This window comes from Juglans microcarpa x Juglans regia, unplaced genomic scaffold, assembly GCF_004785595.1.
Source record: "Juglans microcarpa x Juglans regia isolate MS1-56 unplaced genomic scaffold, Jm3101_v1.0 JmScfU0006, whole genome shotgun sequence".
Lineage (NCBI taxonomy): Eukaryota > Viridiplantae > Streptophyta > Magnoliopsida > Fagales > Juglandaceae > Juglans > Juglans microcarpa x Juglans regia.
In genome coordinates, this window is record NW_024475750.1 from 69,285 (window position 1) to 84,018 (window position 14,734).

Sequence of the window (14,734 nt, forward strand, 5' to 3'; positions counted from 1 at the left end):
TTTCTCGAGGGTCAAATGCAAAGCACATGTGCAAAACGATACCCAATAGTACGTATTGCAAAAGTGTTTAAGTCGGTACAAAACTTCATATTCAAGTTTGTCTATTCAATGTACATGGAATGCTTAATTATAGTTGAATAGGCATGTGGTAATTAAGGAAATACAACAATGAGATAAATACAAATAGAATCAAGGCTTAAAGGCAAATTGTTATGTCGAGTGAATATTCTATAATATGGTAATATTATAGGATAGACCAAATCATGAAAATATTATGAGATATACTAGGAAATAATTCTAAATATACTTATATTCTTCCACAAACTCGAGTTGGCAAAATCAAATGGAGTTGGAAACAAGATTACCGAGCCAACCAGGTGGATAAGATTTTGTGCATATTTTGGCAAGATTATCTTCGGACGAGACAAAATATAAGTGAAGGAGGACCTTCAGATGCTTTAATTGTTGGGAGGGTAACCGTACCAGGGCTATTGTAACACCCCACTTAATTAACTCTTGATTAACCCTTAAGTATTCTAGATTAGGCTTTTATTTTTTTGGTTAGATTAGCATTAATGTTGGTACTTAGTATTAATGAGCTAAGGATTAGAGAGACCAGTCCGTTAGTAATTTTGGTGAGGCTTTTTAGGACCCAAGTGCATTCATGGGCCTAGCCCAAGAAAAACCTTGAACCAAGCCCTTAGGAAATGAAGACTAGTCTTGGCCCAAGTATAGGAAAGCATAAGGCCTTTGGTGCATATTGGACCCTTGGCCCTTTTCAAGCCCATATGGCCCCAAGCCATATTTGGACTCATTTTACCATTCATAGACCAAAGGTCCAATAGACCATACCATTAGTTTCCTTAAACCCAAATCACATTCAAAGTACCCAAAATAAGTTTTTGAAAATTGGCTAAGGCCATTAACCATCATACTTGAGGTTAGTGCACTTTAAGCTATGATTTGAAGCTTAATCTTTTCTTAAACTTTTTAACTCAAATTTTCTTGAATTAATACTCCCTTAAACCGTGATTAGACCATGTTAATACCCTAACTAAACCATTCCACATGTCATTAAGAAAAATGTAATAACAAGCCCAAACCATGCTTGAATCAGTTTTGTGCATTGCCCTTTGTAATGCTTGGCTGTTTTATCCTTGGGCCCAACATTTATGTGGTTTGTCCTCAGTGGTAATATGGTCCTTAAATACCTTATGAGACTCTCCCAAACTCAGTTTGAGCCTTGGACGAAATTGGTTGCATCAACCAAGTCAAGAACCAAACCAGGTGCACCTTGGTCTAGTTTGTGTAAGAACCATTTGGATTGAATTTGAGCCAGCCTACGGCCACAGTTTGCACCCACTTCATGCCACCTCCTTCTCCACCCAATCACCAAGAAGTCCCATGACCATAATGAAGGATTTTGACTCATTTTTGCTGCCCAAAAAGATCCAAAATCAAACTGATTTTCTGCCACCACAAAACCACCTTCATCCACCTGTTTTCAAGAGTGGTTTGAGGGATCTTCTACAATCCAAATGATGCCCCACGACTTGGAGTCATGTACAGGACCCTTCCAGCTATTGTGGAGAGGAAATGATGGTAGTTTAGGGCACTATTTCATTCTGCACAAGTGACCTAAGCTCATGCAAGCAAATCTGAAAATTTTCCATATTTGAGCACCTCCCACTTCAACCAATCACCAAGCGCCCAAGCCAACGTCCTCACCCATGGCCACCTATAAATACTTCCCTCCCCTTCTCATTTTACCCACATGACAGCTCCAAGTATCATCTTGAGTCTTGAAAGCATTTCACCCTCTTAGAGATCAAAAGAGTGCAAACCGAGTGAGTTTTTTGTGTAAGGCAACCTAGAGTACTTGGAAGGCCACAAAATTTATAAGTTTTCTTCCTTTTGATCTTAGCTAGCATGTTAAGCTTTGTTTCCAAGTGTTGGTACAAAATTTGGTTGAGTTTTGAGAAGGTTATGATGCCTAATGCAAAACTGGGTCAATTAAAGGAAGGTTTGAATGATTGAATGTTTTTAATTTGAAATTTAGCTATGGCAAGTCCTAAGCATGATTTGATATGATTTATCACTATCCTAACATGATTATGGAAGGTTAAATTTGTGATTAGAAGCATGTCATGATAGGTTTTAAATCTATCTTGTTTTGATCATCAAGCATGAATCGGTTTTAAGCATATTGGTGATTAAGGATTTCTTAGCTTTGATTAAGTGTTGGGATGAACTTGATTACTCAAGGATTAGACTTCATAATTTTTCTAAAGATGTTAGTGATCATTAATGATTAAAGAAAATCTCATATGCATGCACACATAGGGATGAATAGCTGAAAATACACATAGGCATCAACTAGGATGCATGCCACGAGTTGGGACTAAGTGGAAAAGTTTCACTATGAATTTTGAAAATCTAAGGGCATAGATGGTTTTAGAATGCCAAAAATGTGAAGTCCATGAAATTTGTTTAAATTTGGAGTTCGTTTGTAACTAGTAAAAATTTAGGGCGACAAATTTTGAAAGTCTAAGGGTATTTTTGTAAATACCTAAATTTTTTAAGCCTTTGGTTTTGAACCTATTCATAAAAGTATTAACCCAAACTTAGTATACACACGATTTACGCAGCTACGACACTAATTTTGAATTTCCCTAGAAGCTTGTAAGTTGGCCTCTAACTTACACCTTGATAAATTTCTTATGAATTATTGATAAATACTTCATTTATTCTTCAATTATCATTTTGAACATAAATTATCATGTTATATGACACATTGAGTGCATACTTACATAACATATGACATTTTCACCATTTTTGGCATATTACATTTATAAATGTCATTTTTGCATGAAATTTACTATATATGTACATGTCATGAAAAATATTTTTTTAAAGCATAGCATGAAAATCATTTTGCCACGACCCCAAAGGTTGGGATGGGGAATGATATGACTTTGTATATAAGTCTATGCTGCTTTAGTATTTCGAATATGATGATTATCTAATGAAGTTGGGATGTTTTAGCTATTCAGGCATATTTTTCGCCTTAACCTTTTATTTCCACTGTAATTATTGCACGCTGCTAGTTGCATACTAGGATGCATTGCATATTAACTGTCATGAACTGGGATATGTAACCTTCTGTTGCTTGTCCTGAAGCTCTAAGGCTCCGTTTCATCCCAAGTGAGGATTGGAGGCGTCACGGCAGTGGTATCAGAGCAACTCATCTCTGGGTAAACCCACATGTCCATAGGAACCTTATGCCAAAATATAGGTTTGAATCATTAGTCTTGCATAGGCTTGAATCTTGCAGTTGGAGCTCGATCTGATATGCATATATCGCAGGAGTCGGAAGGATTAAGACGAGACGACATGTGGTAGACAAGAGAGGAACGTTGATGGATCTAACATCCACATAGATCAGGATCGTTGTTTTGATGGAGGACGTGAGTTGGCAATGGAGCTCTCCATATCTGCAGAGGATTCATAAATTAAGGCAATGGAGGGGACAATGGAATTTGGAGAATGTGTGGAGGAGGAGGGCAAAATGTGGAAAGGCTCGTAAAATGTCTATGTTCCCAAAACTCTACATGATGGGATACTCGCAAACGTTGGGATATTAATTTTAAGCATAAGATAGTGGTAGTTGAGATAAGCAATACTTTGCTATTTTTAATTTTTAATTTTTGTTTTTCTTATATTCTTAGTACTGTCTCTTCATATCTATGACAGATTGGGCAAAAAAAGGGTTTTCCACTACTTTCCATGTACAAAGATTTCTCCTTAATTGTCTGCAGGATATTATTTCCTACTTTCCAAAGTAAAGCTTTCACCCCGCCATGAACCTTTAAGTGCCATAAATATTTCTAATTTCCATCACTTGAGTTGATGAGAACTCTGAAGCAAGTATTAATTCTAAGAATTCTACAAAGTGATCATCACTTCTGAGAAAAATTTGAACCAAGTATTAACCGATGATAGTTGGTTCAGGTTTTAGTATTGTCATGTCGTTTAGGTATTAGGGTCGTGTGTTTCTACGCTGTTAGAGATTTAATATCCTTATTAGTAGTCAATAAGGATGTAATTTGTTTCCGCAGTTGGCCTCCATATAATATAATTTGAGTATATATCAAACACTATTAGATTCTTAATTTGCATTTGAACTTTCCTCATAAACTTAAGAATTTAAGTGCTCTATTTTTGCATTATGTGATGTAAATTTGTTACAAAACTTGTTAAAAACCTGCGCATCCACAATATACAGGTTCGAGATTTAGCTACAGAAAATACAATCACATTTGCACGATTTTCAAAGTTCCTCGCCATCAAACACGTTTATCTTCAAACTGAATGTCTTCAAACCCTATACATAGAATATACACACATATATATATATATACTAGGTCGGAACAACGTGCAAAGCACGTTTGCCTAGTTCCGTGAAACATCAATATTTATAAAACATTAGTTTATAATATAACATAATCTAACACATATTTATAACATCGATAGTTTTAGCAAAGTTGTCTCTGATAAGTTTAACACAAAACCAACAAAAATATCAGTTCAAAATATGAGTCCTTTGATATTTTTATTATGATGCATCATTTTGTGTCATCTTATACTGCATCAATAGAGATGATGTTGAAATTCTTGTGTTGTTGTTGGTTGAGTCGATTGGGGTTTACTAAAAGTTCAATCATCCATTCTTTCTGCGAAACTTCTGCTACAAGATTTTCTATATATGGCAGATGCTCCTGCAAAGGAAATTTTTAATAGGCTTTCATGATTGATAAAAATTTAAAGAACAGATATGCTGAAAATTAATATAAAGCTCAATGGGCTCATAGATAATGTAGTAAACATGTCAAAAATTATAAGATGGTCTTTTTTACTCACAACGATAAAGGCAATGGAAAACAAGAAAACATACATCACCAGTGTGATTCATAAGTTCAACTGCCGAACAACCGAATGCTTGCTCTACAACTTCACCAAACATAACAGCAGATAGTCTTCATGTACCATCGTCGAGTTCAACATATGCTCGACAACTATAAATTTGATGGAAATGTCATTTTAAGTTAGAATCAACAAAAGCTATACATTAAATCTATCACATAAATTATCAAACAAAACAAAAAATTTGAATGATACATACCGTGGTTAGGAAATGATTTGGTGTTTGCAATTGTAACAAAGAAGTTATCATTATAATCATACCCAGTTCCTTTATTGCAAACAATACATGACATGTAAAAAAATATCTGGCGCAAGTTAACCACAATTATTTTCGCCTTTATCCAAAATCTTGCTTTCTATGTTACATTAGAAACAATTTTTTAGGTGAATTGATTGTATAAATATTTGAATTTGTTACAAAGAATATGATTTTACCTGCATGGGTTGTAAACTTTTGATGAACTCAGCAACATCACAATTCTTGATTATTTCCCCAATACAAACAGAAGATAGAGATGTTGACGGGTATGTCAAGCATTTTGCAATAATACTCTCAAGTAATATGTCATTAATCACAGCCCTTAAAATTCATTAAAAAAAATGCAACATATGAAATAAAAATATGGAGATCTCAATATTCAAGAGGCATGAAAAAAATAATGACTTATTTGTGATAATTACCACTCTTGCAATGAAGTTACCGCAGGAAGAATAGGATTGATCACAAATTTACTTTTTGGACGCGATGAAAGAGACAATCCTTCATTGGAAATAGAGATCATAATTAATGCAAGCATATACAATATAAAAGAAAATATAATATTTTTAAGTATTAAAAATATCATTATAAGAATCAACTCTTATTCTTGTTCCAAGTATAACTGGCTTTGTCCTTATTATTTCCAAGATTTTTTTTGCATTCATCTTGCACAAATTGACCCCACATAGTTAAACATATGGGGTTTAAGCTACAAAATTGGAATAAAAAAAGAAACAGAATATGTAAGAAATAAAGAATGAAACATAATTCTAAAAGAGTGACCTACCCAAAAAATATTTTTACCTTTGATCAATGACATAGATTTCTTGAATAGATGTCGGTCCATACACTAAAGTTATTTCTTTACATGGCTTGATGTGGATTGCAACAGCCAAAACATCTGAGAAATAAGATTTAAATTTTTAATATATTGATAATCAAATATTCTAAAATAAAGAGTCAATTACCTATTTCTACAATTGAGTTTTTGTAAGCGTCTAATTCGTTGAACGGAATGAGTTGGTACTTTGGTGGCTCCAATTGTTCCTCATCCTTCGGAACTTCCTCAATTAATATTCTAGAATTTAGGATCCATTGGAATTCATATTTTTCAATTCTATACTTTGGATCCAGCGGCTTCACATATGCATTACTGATGTAATATGACCAGAAAATATGTAAAGTATCATCTCGTGAGTCAATATCTTTATCAAACATTGTCGCTTGCACTCGACAGGTGAGTCTCTTGTTTCCAGGCGTGCTCTCAATATACACATTAAGGTGGATGATGTAGAGCAACAGAGAGAGAACATTTTCCATACTAGCTGCCATGTCAACAATAAGGTATGTAGTATGATCATTGATGGGGGAGTTGTACTAATGTGGCTAGTACTACTTTGGTTGAGAAATTGAATTTACCAACCTTAAAACACTTTAGACCATACAAATTGCAGTGGTTGAATGATTGTGGGGAGGTTAGGGTGGACAAACAAGTGTTAGTTACTTTTTCTATTGGGAAGTATCAGGATGAGGTGCTTTGTGATGTTGTGCCTATGCATGCTGGCCATATTTTATTGGGGAGATCGTGGCAGTATGATAGAAGAGTGACACATGACGGGTTCAAGAACATGTACAACTTTGAAAAGGAGGGCAAATCAATCAAGTTTGCTCCTTTAACTCCAAGCCAGGTCTATGAGGACCAACTGAAATTGAAAAGTGATGTTGCTTAAAAAAGAAAGAGTGAAAATGTGAGTGATCAAAAGAGAAAGAGTGAAAATGAGAGTGATTAGAAAAAAAAGAGTGAAAAAGTGATTGAGCAAAAAAGAAAGAGTGAGAGTGAAAAAGAAAGTAGAGAGGTGGCTGAGAGTAAAGAAAAAAGAGTGGAGTCACGAGTGAAAAAAGAAAGAGAGTCTGCAGAGAGAAAAGGAAATGCAAAAGTGAGTTTCTATGCAAGAGAGAGTGAGGTTAAGAGGGCTTTCTTCACAGATCACCCTATGATTTTTCTTGTCTATAAAGAGTCTTATCTTACTCTTGATGATACTAACCAGTCTCATCCTAGTTTGGCTGTTTCTTTGTTGTAAGAGTTTGAGGATGTATTCCCGGAGGAGATGCCAACTGAGTTGCCACCCATTAGAGGCATTGAGCACCAGATTGATTTTGTGCCCAGAGCTGCTATTCCAAACCGACCAGCCTATAGGAGTAATTCAGAGGAGACAAAGGAGCTTCATAGGCAAGTTGAGGATTTGATGAATAAGGGGTACGTGAGGGAGAGCATGAGCCCTTGTGCAATACCAGTGCTACTAGTGCCAAAGAAGGATTGGACATGAAGGATGTGCGTTGATTGCAGGGCGGTCAACAATATCATGGTAAAGTATCGTCATCCCATTCCTAGATTGGATGATATGCTTGATGATTGTATGGCTCATGTATTTTCAGTAAAATTGATCTTAAAAGTGGGTACCATCAAATTAGAATGAAAGAGGGTGATGAATAGAAAACTGCTTTTAAGACTAAGTATGAGGTTTATGAATGGTTGGTTATGCCATTTGAACTTACAAATGCACCCAGTACTTTCATGAGATTGATGAACCATGTCCTACATGCATGCATAGGCAAGTTTGTGGTTGTGTACTTTGATGATATCTTAGTGTACAGCAAGCACTTAAATGAACATATTGAGCATTTGAGATATGTGTTTGATGTGAGAAGTTGTATGCTAATTTCAAGAAATGTGCATTTTGCATGGAAAAAGTTGTTTTCTTGGTTATCTTGTTAGTACAAAAGGTATTGAGGTGGATGAAGAGAAAGTCAAGGCCATCAAGAAGTGGCCAACGCCAAAAAGCATCATTGAGGTAAGAAGCTTTCATGGCTTAGCTTACTTTTATCGCATTTTGTTAAATACTTTAGCACTATTGCTACACCACTTACCGAGGTAATTAAAAAGAATGTTGGGTTTCATTGGGGGGCTAATCAAGAGAATGTTTTTTGCCACCATTAAAGAAAGGTTGTACTCTGCACCTATGCTAGCATTACCTGATTTTAACAAATCTTTTGAGATTGAATGTGATGCCTCAGGAATAGGGATTGGTGCCGTTCTGATTCAGGATAGGCGGCCCATAGCGTCCTTCAGTGAGAAGCTAAGTGGGGCATCCCTGAAATACCCTACTTATGATAAAGAGCTTTATGCTCTTGTTCATGCATTAAAGACTTGGCAGCACTACCTATGGCCAAGGGAATTTGTGATCCACACCGATCATGAATCATTAAAGCATCTCAACGGTCAAGGTAAGTTAAATAAAATACATGTTAGATGGATGAAATACATTGAGACATTTCCTATGTCATCCGTTACAAGCAAGGTAAGGAGAACATTAATGCTGATGCCCTATCCCGAAGGAGTAGCTTAGATGGACAAAAGAAGACGGAGTTGGTGAAGTCACTTCATGAGAGGGTACGACTGGGCTCTTACTAGCTTCATCTCAAGTGGATTGCACCAATCCATGCATTACTTCCTTGATCTTCTTGGCCCTTGATCTTGTAATTAGCCTATTTGGAACTTGCAAAGGATTTTTAAGAGTAGGCCCACATTGGTTCCCATCACTTCACATATGCATTACTGATGTAATATGACCAGTACATATTTTTATCAAACATTGTCGCTTGCACTCGATTTCTCAGTACAGTATAAGAAATTGAAACGAACAAAAAATTGTTATGAATAATTGAGCATACTAATTTTGTTTAATTTTAAATTGTTTTTGGGTTTTAAAAAAATAAAAATTTTTAAATGTGTTACAAGAAGAGAACTAAATGAATGTAACATCATCAACATTTATATAATATGAAAAGATTTAAAAAATAAAACATAAAAAAACCCAACAAATCAGTAGTAAAAAATAAATAAACAAAGTTTAATAAATAGGATGCAAAAATAACAAAATCCTTTACAAGTTTTTTGTACATGAAAAAAAATAAAAGACAATAGATAGAAATAAATACTATACCTATGGATCAATCAATGTTAGGTTTTGGTACTTTACTGGTGAGCATTGCCCTGTTCGTTTGGGTGACTTGTCTGCCACGATCATTTTTATTTTCCAATTCCTTGTATTTGGAGTGATATCTTTTATCGTTGTATAAACCGTCCTCATCTTTAAAGCTGTTCATATACAAAGATATTAAACATGTAAATATAATAAACCCAATACTAAATTTAAAAAGAAAATTGCAAAGAAAATTAAAGAACACAATAAATATTTCAAGAACACAATATTAAACATACAGAAAAGAGAATTCTATTAAATTTGTAATTTTGTTTAAGTAGTTAAACTCAAATTATACAATTGAATAATTATCCATATAATATTAATCTGAACAAGTTAATCTTAATAATTTTGTATACACAATATTTTTTGTGCAGTTCATTTCTGATCGTTCAGTCGACACTAACCGTATTAAAACCCTTATTGTAGATGCAGTCTTAGCCCTTGATAAACATATAATTGACCATGTGAGAAAACAAGTTAAGGTAAATATATCCCAACAAAATCCAACGTTTGCCCTTGTGACTTATTTATAGTCATTGCAAAACTTAATCTGATAGGGAACTGGGTTCGTTAGAATGTGAAACCACTATTTTCATCAACATTTCGTAAGAATGGGATCCTTGGAATAAAGACTCTTTTTTCTGCTATGGTGTCCAACTGCGATTTCTGCATTAATGACATTTCGATCAACAGCTCGACAAATTAGGCGTGTTTCGTTGCATAGTCATTCTGAAGGATTAATGTTTCTAAGCAGCATGATGAGACAGTTTATCTTCAGTAACAATTCATGAGGAGGAAGTCTATTTGGGGTTAGAGTATTCAAAAAATCCTCCATAATTGATTGTTCAAATGCATTTATTGCTTCATCAAAGCCCTAGATTAGCGATGCATTTATTTCATCAACATAACTGTTCTTTGGTGTTAATATGGCTCGATTCATCATAACTGAAATATTTATTGAATATTCATGAATATCATGGAAAACAACATCTATTAAATGATCCAAAGAAGTACAGTTATCTTCATACAAAACAAGCATGCCATCAGGAATTTTTATAGTTTCATCAACTATGATTGGTGGCATTCCGTTGCCTAATTCTAACACATATTCTAAAAAAATTGGATCCAATCTGCTCGCTTATTTTCAGTTAAATGAAACTTGATGAATGTAGGTCACAAATAGGAAGAAACCAAACTAGTGTTGATTTGTTCTTGTCTTGTTCCTTTACGAACCACAGGTAAAACCTGGCGAAAATGTCCACCAAAAACAACTTTTCCATCGAATTATAACTCTGAATCATTAATGTCTCGTAGCATTTTATCTAATACTTCAATGTGTTGTTTTCTTCACATAGGGGCCTCATCCCATATAATTAACTTTGTTATACGCAATAGCTTTGCAAGGGTACTTTGTTTACTGGCACAACACATGCTATGTTCATCAGTATCCAATGGAATCTTAAAGCATGAGTGTGTTGTTCGACCTCCAGGAAGAATAGATGCAGCAACACCAGATGAAGTAGTTCAAGAGCCACTAATTTTCTTGATCTTACTGCTGCAAGAAGTGCCTTGTACAGAAATGTCTTCCCTGTCCCACCAGTGTAACACCCCATATTTTAGTGTATTTTTATTGAAAGATTATTTTTAATAATTCAAAAAATTTATTCTCTTATTTTAAAATTGTCGGATTTTTAGTGGGTTTATTTTTATGATTTTTAATTTGTGAAAATTAAATTTGATATGTTTCCTTAATATTAATTACTGTTATGCATTTAAATTTCTCTTTATTTTAAATTAATTTATTGTTGAATTTAATTATTTTATTTTCATTTTGTCATTATGTTTAAATTATTTTAATTGACTTGTTGTTTTAAAATATTTTTCGTTGGATTATTTTTGTGACCCAAGATGTGAGGATTAGACCTCATTTCTTTCCCTCTATTTTTCCTTTCCTTTTTCTTTTCTCCTTCTCTTTTGTTTCTTCTTCATTTTCTTTTTTCTCCTCTCTCTCTCTCGCGCGCGAAGGCCTCTCCTCCCTTTCTCCCCGTGCTTTGCTTCTCCTCCACCCAGCCATCACCACGCGCTGCCGTGTACCTCACCGCCCAGCCCACAACCTTCCCCACCCTCCAGCGACCACCCCCCTCAAATCTCAGCCTTGCTCGAGCCACCGTTTGTCCCCACACTCAACGCGAAGCCGCGGCCTTCCTTGTGCTCCAGCGCCGCTGTCGCACCACCTCCGGCCACCATTTCTTCATCACTTCATCCTCAACTCCTAGCAACCCAATGCACCCATCCTTAGCCCCGATCTACCACCGGTGAAGCCCATCTATCTCCATCTTCGATTTGGGCATTTTGGTCTTCAACCGCCCTCTACGCTTCCACCCATGGCCAACCACCACCACCACTAGCTTCACCGACATCCCTAAGCTCTACCCTATCAATTTCGGGTCTTGGTTTGTCCCCATTCAAAAGTGGATTTTTGAGACCCACGGCCACAATGCATTTTGCACTGTTCTGTAACTGTGTTGCCACTTCTTGCAGCTTCGTGATCCTTGGGAAATTATTATTATAGCATTGCAGGTATTTTTTCAAAGAACTATCGTGATTAAAATATATTTTTGCACTGACTCATTTATTGTGATCTGGTTGGTTATGTCGGACTGAGTCCTAAGAGTACGAGGATCGGATGGATTGGAGGACGAAGTTGTTTGTGTGTTTGGTTTGTGCTGAGAGATGTTGGTTGTTAGTTAAGGCGTCGTTTTCATGTACATGGCATATTTGCACGCATGATCATGTTTGTAAAAGAAACTGGGTTTTCGTGTAATTGCATTCATGTTTCATGTATTTATTGAAAATTGGGTTTTCATGTGTTAAATAATTTTTGGGTGTGTGTGTATCATGACCCCAAGCCGAGATGGGGCATTATCTCGGTGGAGCTCCTCTGATCACTCAGGAGCGGAATATACTGAGTGACGTCCCCTGGGTTATTGCTAGGCTACAACGGGATCGGACGAGATGGTCTCGTGCTGACTCCGTGACCCCTCTGTTGGCGGCCTAGAGGATGCCTGGCCATGAATGCGTTGGGCGCGGAACTGGGCATTGCTACGAAGCCAGGACATGCGGATGGTTTCTAGGGAAGATCATGGTGCATATGGTAAAATGGATTAATGGGTTATTTTCTGGGAAATAGCATGTTGAATAAAAGGATTTTATGTGATCCATTTTCTGGGAAAATAATGTTTTCTTGATTTGGGTCATTTTCTAGGAAAATGACGGATTATTATTTCTGCACTAAAATGGAATTTTGGAGTGTGTTGGAAAATATCTTTTTCGGGGAAAAATAATATTTTGGGTCTGACGCATATTTCTTCATGTGCATGCATGTTGGTTGCATTGATATGTTTTTATCTCGTGGTTATTTGGTTTATAGTTACCTGCGGTACCATTTTATGGTAACACAGATTTTGATGCAGGTGAGGATGACGAGCCTTAGGTTTTGCTCCGTTGGAGGAGTAACCTGGGGTTGCTCTCGTGTGTCGAGATTCGTTTTATTGCTTGTTTATGTATTGCCTTTGTAATATATTTTGGGATGACTGTATAACCTTTTTAAAGGTAATTTGTTTTGAATATTGTATTTAAATTTCTGGTACTTAGTTGACTTATTTTTATTAACCGCTGTGATTTTTATTGTGCACTTTTGCATGTGCACACACTTGAGCACATTTCGTTGGATGCGTGACCGTGTTGTCATCATCCCGACGTCACGATTTCCGTGTTTCCGTACATGAGAGTCGGGGCGTCACAACCAGGGCCATCAACAAAGAATGTAGCAGCTCTATTTGAAAAAACATTTCCCAAAACTTTATTATAAACATGTCGTTATTCACTATTAAGGATTCTAAAGCAGCAATATCTTCTTCTGGAATTTAAACAGCCAATTCATCATCATCAATTTCCTTAGATTCGAATTGGTCTTCATCAAAACAAATATTGTCATCAAGAAGATGGAACGATATTAATATCTTTTCCCATTGATTCAAGTGTAAAAAGAGATTGAGCGTAAAACTTGCATTTTTTACATTGAACATAGAATCTTCAGTTGACCTAAAAATCAACCCACATATCTTGCTCAAAACATTCCCAAAGCTCTCTAGAATTGGCTGGATTACAATAAACCAATATAATTGCAAAAAGCCTCCTCAAAACTGGATGGCATTGATATAGAGATGTTTCATGTAAACAATCTTCTAAGCCGCTGTCTCTCTCTAAGCAAACCACGCATAGTTGCTGCTTCATGAAATGTTGGAGACACAACACCTTCAACGTCCTAAGATCTTCAAATAACAAAGTCCTCTTACATGATTTAGCAATATCCGTAGATAATACCTCTCACCTTCAAATGGATTTGCATGTAACAAATTCGAACCTATAACAGTTTTATTTTCTCATAAGTCCACTCTTGTATTGTTGGTTCCCAGACATAGAATTCTGGAAATTCTTTATACAACAACGTCCTGGAATTCTCATCTATTCGGTTTAATGTAAAGAATTCTGTTAACATCGATTTTGCAGACCGATAAGAGTTGAGAACATTGATTAAGTCTTCATTTGCTCGAAAAGTTACTTGGTGTTGATCCTCAAGATGTAAATGTAAGCTATACACTGCTGGATACATTTCATTAACAATGAGCCATATATTCTCCACATAGCTTCAGGCTGAGCAATACATCGAGCCGATTGGAATTGTTGGATTTCATCAATTTGTTGATTGTTTTGTTCAGAAACTAAATTGAAAGCAACATGATCATGCCCTTGTAAATGTACTTATATAAATACATGACTGCTTTTACAATAGAACAAATCTCGACGTTAATGTGACAGTCAAATGTTGCAAGCAAATACAGATTATATGGAACGACCCAACGATTATCCAAATTATGACCTCTCACATTGACAGTTATTCCATTGTCAGAACGCCTATATATTGGGAAGCAGTCATTTCCAACAGTCATACGTGATGCAAAATTTTTTGGATAATGGTTTTTGCAATAACCATTTTTTTCATGCAAACATTTGTTGGATTCAACACCCCACATGGTCCATGCATGATATGCTTGACAACAACGTTATATAAGTACAAATTCATATTTTTATCAAGTATTTATGCCGATACAATCTCATCAAAGATTCAGGTGCATAGAGTTTCCAATCCCTCTGTAATATAATTAAAAAATGAGCATGTGGAAGCCCTCTTTTTTGGTGCTCAATAACATAAACAGATGCTGAGACTTTTCCAAATATCTGCTGTTTGAATAATCGATTCTTTAATTCTTCTAATTTTGCATGAAAGACCCGAGCAACCAAATCAGGCCGATTTTGACTTTCCTCGTGAAGGCGTAATTCATTTGAAATTTCTTGCCAGTTTGGATTGTATGTCATTGTTAAT